This window comes from Amblyomma mixtum, chromosome 2, assembly GCF_055824585.1.
Source record: "Amblyomma mixtum isolate Tamu chromosome 2, ASM5582458v1, whole genome shotgun sequence".
Classification (NCBI taxonomy): Eukaryota; Metazoa; Arthropoda; class Arachnida; order Ixodida; family Ixodidae; genus Amblyomma; species Amblyomma mixtum.
The window spans coordinates 190,985,971-190,994,993 of NC_143013.1; the positions used below are offsets into that span (position 1 = coordinate 190,985,971).

At 50.0% G+C, this 9,023-nt stretch overlaps 1 pseudogene; it reads right to left on the minus strand.

Moving 5' to 3' along the window:
• Window positions 1-908: 908 nt before the first annotated feature.
• LOC149361894 (uncharacterized) lies at window positions 909-2,359 on the minus strand (annotated as a pseudogene).
• Window positions 2,360-9,023: the final 6,664 nt, after the last annotated feature.

The window sequence follows — 9,023 nt, forward strand, 5'->3', positions numbered from 1 at the left end:
GTCTTTTTTCTTGACAAGGACCACCGGCGATGCCCACGGGCTTTGCGACGGCTATATCACGTGGTGCTTGAGCATGTCGGTCACCTGTTCGTCAATGATGCGGCGCTCAGCGGCTGACACGCGGTACGGACGTTGGTACAAAGGGGCATGGGTGCCAGTGTCAATACAATGGGAGACGGTGGTTGCGCGGCCCAATGAAGTTTTCTGGTAGTCAAACGAAGCTGCAAAACGGTGCAGGACGGCGACAAGCTGGGCCCGTTGGGTAGGCGTCAGGGCGGCGTCGACGGAGCGGTGAAAAACATCGAGAGGGGACGGATTGGCGATGGGAACAGGCGTAATGGCGCTCACGTGAAGGCCAGCCGTGCTACCGACGAGGGGGTAGGCTGAGGCGGGATCGAGCACGGCAACACTGCCAAGCGATTGGCCACGGAGCAAAGTGGTAGGGCAGGAGAACGGGTTGGACACATAAATAGCGCTTGAGCCACGAATAATTGTCAGCACGGCATGAGGCAGCAAAACAGATTTTTGGTCAGCGCATCGTAAAGAGGGCGTGTATGCGACAGTTGCGTCGGAGAGAGCAGCACTAGAAAGAGGCACGAGCACTGAAGAAAAAGGCGGAACATCAGTGTCCTCTGAGACGACCAGAGTAGCGACAGCAGCGTCGTGCACGTCTAAGGGAGCGTCACGGAATGGCGATAACTCAAGCTGAGCACGGGCGCAGTCAATAACAGCGTGATGTGTGGAAAGGAAGTCCCAACCAAGGATGACGTCGTGAGATGAGCGGGCGAGGACGATGAACTCGATTGTATAGGGGACGTTCGCGATAAGCAGGCGGGCGGTGCAAGCGGCTAATGGTCGAATGTCCTGAGCGCTGGCGGTGCGGAGAGAAACGGCAGGAAGAGGCGTCGTCACTGTTTTGAGTCTGCGACAGAGGGTGTGACTGAGAACGGAAACGGCTGCGCCAGTGTCAACAAGTGCTTCGACGGCGACTCCCTCAACGAATACGGTGATGATGTTGGCGGGCACGGATACAGGTCTTGAGCGAGTCGCTGGCGGCGCAGTTCTTGCCTCCGGAACTGCGGCCGTTAGTTTTCTGCTTGCGGAGCGGGAGGGCGGCGGAGCATCGGAGAGCGGGAACGTCGGCCAGGGGACGGCGAGCGGTGAGAGCGGAAACGGTAGCTAGACGAAGACGGATCGGGAGGCGGCTCATGTGACACAGGCGAGGAGGTCGGGGATAGATCGTAAGTCGGCTCACGCCTATAAATATACGGACGATAGTCGCGACTGCGGCACAAGCGAGCCACGTGGCCAGCGACTCCGCAGGCGTAGCAAATAGGGCGGTTGTCTTGCGTACGCCAGGGGTCGAGAGGCTGCGGCTGTGGTCTTGGGCGGGCATCCGGACGATAAGCGGTTGGTGCAGGTCGCTGGGGCTCTAACAGGTGATGGGGAGGCCCGTAGACAGGCGCAGCAGGTGAAGGCCGCGGTCGCACCACAGCATCCGCGTAAGTTAATGGAGCCGTGATCAGTGGCTGCTGAGGAGCTGGAGGAGGAGAGGTCAGCACCTCGGCGACCTGCTCCTGTATGACACGCTGGATGTTGGGAGTGAGCGGCGGCGTAGGAGTAGGTAGACTGGTCGACAAGCACAGCTGGCGGGCGACTTCGTCACGAACGAACAGCTTAATGTGCTGGAGGAGCGACTGATGGTCCAGAGCGCCGTCCTGGGGAAGAGTCAAGCTGGAAATATTTGCCTCTTGAAAGCCGGCTCGGCGGGTCGAAAGGCGCTGTTTGCGCAGCTCATCGAAGCTTTGGCAGTGGCTTATCACGTCGGACACAGATTGGGGATTTTTGGCCACGAGCATCTGGAAGGCGTCATCATCAATTCCTTTCATAATATTTTTTATCTTGTCGGCCTCACTCATGGAAGCGTTGATGCGCTTACAAAGGTCGACGACATCTTGGATGTAACTTGTAAAATTTTCGCCGCTTTGTTGTGCCCGGCCGCGCAAGCGTTGCTCGGCACGGAGCTTACGCACAGCGGGACGGCCAAAGACCTCCGTGAGGCTGGTTTTAAGATCCGCCCAGCTGGAGATGTCCGCCTCATGGTTGCGGAACATAGATTGGCAACGTCGCTCAAATAAAATATAACGTTGGTAAGCTTGACGCTGCCGTCCCACTTGTTACAAGCGCTTACGCGTTCATAGGAGGCCAACCAGTCCTCCACATCGGTGTCATCCGTGCCGCTGAAGATCGTAGGGTCGCGCTGACGGACGGCACCAGAACAGATGACAGCAGGGCCAGCAGGCTGGACAGGTTGAGCCGGGGGGTCGGGCACCGTGGTAGAGCCTTGAAGCCTGGGCATCGTGGCGCATCCACATGGTGAGAGCAGACAGCACCTCCACCAAGTGTAGTGTAGTGTAGTCTTCGAAGGCGCTGCGTCGTGAACGGCTAGCGGTACGCCTCGGTTCAGTCCTGAGGCAGCGATCTGTCCCAGCGGCAGCGATCAGCGCACACGCACGAGCATCGGCGCCGTTGTCTTCGTCCTCTTCTTCCTTACGCCAGCCGCCCAAGGTTCGGGAGCCGAAGGCCTGTCTTACAATAGTACTATCGATACTATGAAATCAACCACGCATACCCACTGCATCCTAAACTTGGTTTCCCGGGTGTGTGGTATGGATGTCATGGTATGAGTAACTGACAGGATTCGCCCGTTTTCGTGGCGTACGCGTCACCGAGCTCTGCAGACGTTCCCTACGTAAAGTTGCTGGATAAAATGTTAGCGTGTGTGACGGGAAAAGTCCCCCAAGCAGGTTCGAGCGTTCTCCGAGGTGGGGCCCCGGAGGATCCAGAAAATCGTCCCACACCGAGCACGTCTGTCGATATAACAAAAATGGTTTTACTTAAAAAAGCAAGCAGTCAGCGATGGGTAGGGAACTGTGCGGCCGGGGGTCAAGAAGTGGTTCCGGCTTGTGAATCCGTTGCCCGTCGCCAAAAAGGCGCCTGGGCCAAGTACCTCCGTACGCCTGTTCTCCCTGCGGCCGGAAGTCGGGCGCGGAGCACTAACAGCAGTGGCCTTGACGACACACCAGAGAGGAGACGGCCGCCCAGGTCTAGACACCCGGGCGCAGCCAGAAGGCTCCTTTTCACAGCAGGAGGTCCCAGCCACGGGACGGCAGGCACGAACCGACAGCAAGGCCGGCAGGATCTTCGGGAGGGAAGCACCTGCCTGTGCCCGGCACGGCGCCCGCTCTCCGAGTCAGTAAGAAGCAGGCGGGAGACAGGAGACAGCAGACTCCTGGTTGCGCTGAACTGGGCGAGGATGGCGTCCCCAGACCTGAAGTCACCCGGGTTCAAGAAGCCGTTCAGCCGTGACCTCGCCTCCTCCGTTGCCCGAGCTCGTCTCCTCGCGCCACTTCCGCCACGCCCTGCGTCTCTTCTTTTTCTTCTCCTTCCTTCTCTCGCCTGAGCGAGCGTCAGGCCGCCGCTAGTGCTGGAGGGCGCTGGTGGCGCATCACAGCGTGCGAATGACCTAGTTCCGAAGCATGTGTGCGAAAACCATTTCTGCAGCGGTTGCGTCAGCAAACCAGCGCAACTTGGGCTATTGGTTCTTTCATCGGCCGCAGTTCCGCGTATTTTTCCGAACTGTCCCACTGCACGTTAAAGAACCCCAGCTGGTCGAAATTTACCCGGAGACCTCCAATCAGGTATCGTAAATGTTTTGGTTACATCGCTGGCCAACAAATGCATAATATCAATATTGGTGCTATCAATAGTCTTACCATCGACAGTTTCACTATCGATAGTCTTGCTATCAATAGCGGTACTATCAGTAGTAGTACTATCGATAGCAACACTATCGATAGCAGCGCTATCGATAGTATTACTATCGATAGTAGACTATTGATAATACTATCGATAACTTTAAAAAAAACTATCGATGGTGTCGATAGTCAATTTTCCGATAGTTTTGCATCACTACCCCCTTGTCACTTAGTAGCCGGTCTCTGGCTGAGCTTGCCACGCCACGGGGGCACCTCCTTTGTGGCCGAGACCGCTACGCCGGCACAGCCTAAGCCGTTCTAGTTTTTACACACTTTTTAACTGCCATGAAGCCGTACCAACCCAACGCTCAACGTTAAGCACTAGTTTATGCACGGAGAGCTCCCTCCTAGCAGTACGCAGAGCTGCGCAGCACTGATAGCCGAGATTCCGCTTGTGCCACCTCCAGGGGAATACGTTCCGAAACAGGAATGACATTGAATACTTTCCAGTTCATTTTTATTTTCGCAAACTTTAAGAATAATCCCTTTATTGTTTGTATTCAACCTTATCGATTACATTATGAAGTTATTATTCGTATAACAATATATGTGGCTTTAGTTAACATCTCAAGCCGACACTGACACCTTAGGAATCAAAATAGGAAGGCATTTCTCATTTATTCATTGTTTAAACTTCGCAAATTTCGAATTTTCTTTTGATATGTAGAAAGTACTAACCTTTCCCAACAACGGGCGAGTAAGCATTAAACGAGTTGGAACCGTATCGTCCTCCAAAACCACGCTGGTCATCTCAACCCATCGCAGTGAACGCTTACGACGTAATATGGAGATGAATGGAATTGTTGCCTGCCCAATACGGTTTGAATATCGCTACAGGAACCGGAAAGTGTAGAATTGGAACGATGAAGAACGTCCTAACGACTCAGCTAAAATGGGAAAAATCCACAACTTCTGTTATATGTGGCAAAACCTCAGGAACAAAAATTAAGAAACTTCCAGAAGCTCCCTTAGTTACTGATGTCCAATGAAACACGTGTAAGGAGACTTGACGAGAGCAATAGTTCTCTGCTGCTGATGTGAACATTTCTAAACGTCAGAGCAGCAGTTGCAACGTTACAGTGCTTGCGAACTGCGTAGAATAGTCCAAAACTGATATGCAAAGAGCGTATGATAACGTTGAACGCTATGACTGCCATCATTCCACGAAGCACAAAACGTTTTAAAAACGCCTGAAAACAGAGCGAAATGGCTTCCCGCGTCTCTCGCTAGATCGATACATCTGATAGATGTCGACAACACGAAGGTTTTTCAGGAAGTTCACTAAGACGTCTACAGCCACACGTCTCTTCACAAAGGCTTCCAAACCGTCTAACTGAAAACCATATGAAGAAGGCGTGCATATACGTTCAGGCAATTTGCAGAAAGCTGCCGCCGTTGATTAAAGATGGTGTAGATTCCGGGAAGTCTTTAAATCTTGAGATTTTTTCCTGTCATTGATTATAACATATTGAAGCGAGGCACATAAACTAATAGATGACTCTGCGTTAATCTAATGACTTTTTAACGTGCAGGAGCACGAAGGAAAGACCCCGCTTTGTACTCAAATTCTAAACGCGCGTTTTGCCCTTAGAAATCGCGTTCATCTTGGTCCATATCGAGTGCAGCTAACCCACCACTCATAAGGTAGGATGCCGGTGTTGAATGTCGGCGGTGACGAAATGAAATTTGCTTGATATTGCGAACGCCTCTTTGTTGCACCTCGGCTTGCCGGCGGCAACGCCGGGCTGAACGGGCGCAGCATACGCTGCCATCACCACCTTCAGTCTGCTCGCGCGCATTCTTCTTTGCGTCCTGCACGGCAGTTGGTGTCGCTGGGCTCGGTGGCGATACAGTCTACAGCCTTTGTCTGCGCTGTTTTAACCATTTCAAGCGAAAATAAATATTTCTGCAATAAATATTCTGCATAAATATTTGAAATGAAATTTGTTGATCATTTTGGCGTTGATGTTTCATTTATTTCGAGTCTTAGGAATTTAGTGCTTCATTTAGCCAGTTGGCGTTGCAGTCGCCAGCGATTGCTTTCTACGCGGATGAAGTGAACGCTGGTCCTCCGAACGCTTGTACGTGCTCTTTGTTTCGCGCTGGTTGGCTTTTCACGCTGCTGTTTGCAGTTCCCCGCGCAATAGTTTACTACCAGCGCTGCGCTGAAACGTGAACTCATTTTCCGTTGCTCAGCTTCCGTTTCCTTTATGTGGTTAAACATTCAACCTGACTGCAGGTAAGCCACTAATGCGCCTGACTGAACTGTTGGTTTGTCTGTCGCTTCTTTGATGTGCAATCCACAAAGCAGTATCAGGCAGTGTTCTACATACTAGTGTGTGACGTTAGATGCATTAAAATGCGCATTTTGATGTGTTTGAGCTTAGTTACATTAGTACAGATCATTCTCACATAGCGTCCTCTATGACCTGGTATGGTTGCCAAACCTCTCAATAAATTTGAACCCTACAAAATTCGAGTCATATCGCTTGTGCTGGCAACGTGACACAGCTTCATATTGAGCAGCTTTGTCTGAACACAGTTATTAAAGGCACGATTTTTTCTGCCCACTGAAGTCTGCTTTATGGCAGTCTATCATGATTTTATTCTTGACATCAACTCTCCTATCTCCTATTGAGTGTTCCACTTCAACTTGCTGTGATTGTTATCAGTGACAGTCGTGTGCAGAAGGATTTGGTTATGCTTGCAATTTCGGAATGGAATGTGAGCTATACATTATCATGAAGTGATCATGAAACTTGTCGCCATGGCTGTGTGGCCTTGGCGTTCGGCTCCTATCCCAAGATTGCGAGGTATGCCGCCGAAGCCGGCCGCGGCGTCCGCATTTCGATAGAGTCGAAATACAATAACTCCTGAGTTCTATACAAAATCAGGGCTCGTTAAGAACACCTGTCGTCAAGGTTAATCCGGAGCTCTCCACTACGGCATCCCTCGTTGCGCATGTGTCGCTTCTGGACGTTAAACCTCACAATATAAAATTTACAACTAATCATGAAGCGAAAGTTGTATTGGTTTCATGAAATTAAGTGACCGCATGCATAAATCAAGCTAGCCAAGAACTCGAGAAACACATCGTTGATGGCTTCTTCTGTGGCAGGTCATGACGAAAATACGGAAGAATACTTGGTTGACTAAATATGATTGCCTTATTTGAGTTTATTTATGCAGGGATGCACTGAGCTATACCATCTGCTGTTAGGCCTTTTATATGACTAGTTGCCAGAGCTTATGCAATATTTGTGTTTGGCCTCGGGTCTACATTTGATCCCGAAAGGAGACGAAAAATATGGGAGCTGAGGGAATCGTGACAATCTGGCCTCTTTGCTAAAATTTGTTTCACGAATTGTGTTTGCTTTGCTTGATATTTGATCTGGTTAGGCCTGATACAGTTGGCCAGAAGAGCAAATTCTTGCGCTATTTTCATGCAGATTAATTTGCAATGTGGGCTTAGAGCACATGGAAAATAAAACCAAGAACACAAGCAATTTAATGGTAGCGGCTTGTTTTTTAAACGGTGAGAGGAAAACATGGAAGTAACAATACTTTCGTAGCTTGGATAGGTGCTCATTTCTATGTGACTGCTCTGAGCTAATTCATCTTTTGTTTGTTATATACATGCCTAGTTCCTGAAGCTTTTCAAACATTTTGTACGCTGCCTAAAGTCTGCTCAATTAATTCCCCCCGTGTGAAAACGAGGTAGTTGAAGGACTTATATGCCAATTAAGCGGAATTAGTGCCTTCGCGACTGCTCTAACGTTTGCTTCATTAGTATTGACAGTTTAAGCAACAAAGTGATCTGATTGAATATCAGCTTTTGACATTTTGGTATGTTGATTATTCTCTTGGCTTGAGTGGTGCAGCTGTGTGAGTGTGCAGGTTATTCGATGCTTTCCAAAGTCTTCCTGACATTCGGCTCCTGACATTTCGTAAGCGAGTTGCGCAGTTTACGCAGTCTTTGCTTATCTTACTTGGACAAGAATCATGAATATAAAATGATAAACAGTTGTTAGTCGCGCGCTGCTCTCTTTAATTCGTGTTTGTTTACATGCACGCAGTCAGACACATATATTGAGCACTGAAAATTGACAGTAATTTTTCTGCTCGCCCAGTCACCATGACCATTTTCATGCCCTGTGCGGAGTGCGTCTGCAAGCTGCATTTGTCTTTTGGTCTTCATGGGAGATGTGCACCTGGTGCCTATTCTGCATAGCAGGTGCACATGAACTGTTCCTTCCAATTGACAATTCTTGTTACCTTGAGGCCATTAGTCATGTGTTTTGATTCAGCGTTTCACTTTTTCATTGTTAAGTAGCAGGTATGTTTTATTGAGGAGATGAGATGTTTCCATTTGGAGTCTCCATGAGCCTCGAGTATACCTCTATTCCGGGAATTACTAGGAAATCTGATTCATCATTGCCTGCTCTCAAATAAATGACACTGCATCATCTGCATTTTAACCATAAACACCCCATACTTGTCTACACAGATGACTCAGTTACTTCAACATGTTCTCCTGTGTCTGTGGTGATACCTGCCAGGTCTATTTTAATGAAGGTGAGAACTGCCTATCTCAACTCTTAAGCTGGTGCAGAACTAGCTGCCCTACGGGCTGCAGCTCACTTCATCAGTCAGGAATCTGCACATGACTGCACAGTTTTCACCGACTCTAAAGCAGCCCTTCAAGGCCTGCAAGCTGCACTACGCCGCGGGTCACACGAACAACTCGTTGCAGAAATCCGCTAGCTTTACCATGATGCCACATTGAAAGGACACCATATAATTTTCCAGTGGCTGCTGGGCCACTGCAGTATTCATGGCAATCGCCAGGCCGACAAAGTTGCCCGTTCTGCCTACAATGACGGAATCCCTGTCAATATCACTGTAACGAGAGCGGACGCAGCATGTGGGCTTCGTTCCTTGAGGCTGGAGTTCACACTTCCAGCGTGGAACACGGGAGACATCTGCGACTGTCGCCTCAGAGCATTGGACCCTGGACTGCGCCTCCGTCTTCCATGTCATGTAGCGCGTTGTGAAGCAACATTACTGTGTCGTCTTTGGCTCGGCGTTGCCTTCACAAATCAGTATGCTTTCCGGATCGCGATGGCCGACAGCCTTTCTTGTGTAAACTGTGTCTGTGAAGAGACAATCACTCGTGCCTTGCGTGAGTTTCCTGTCTTTGTGAAC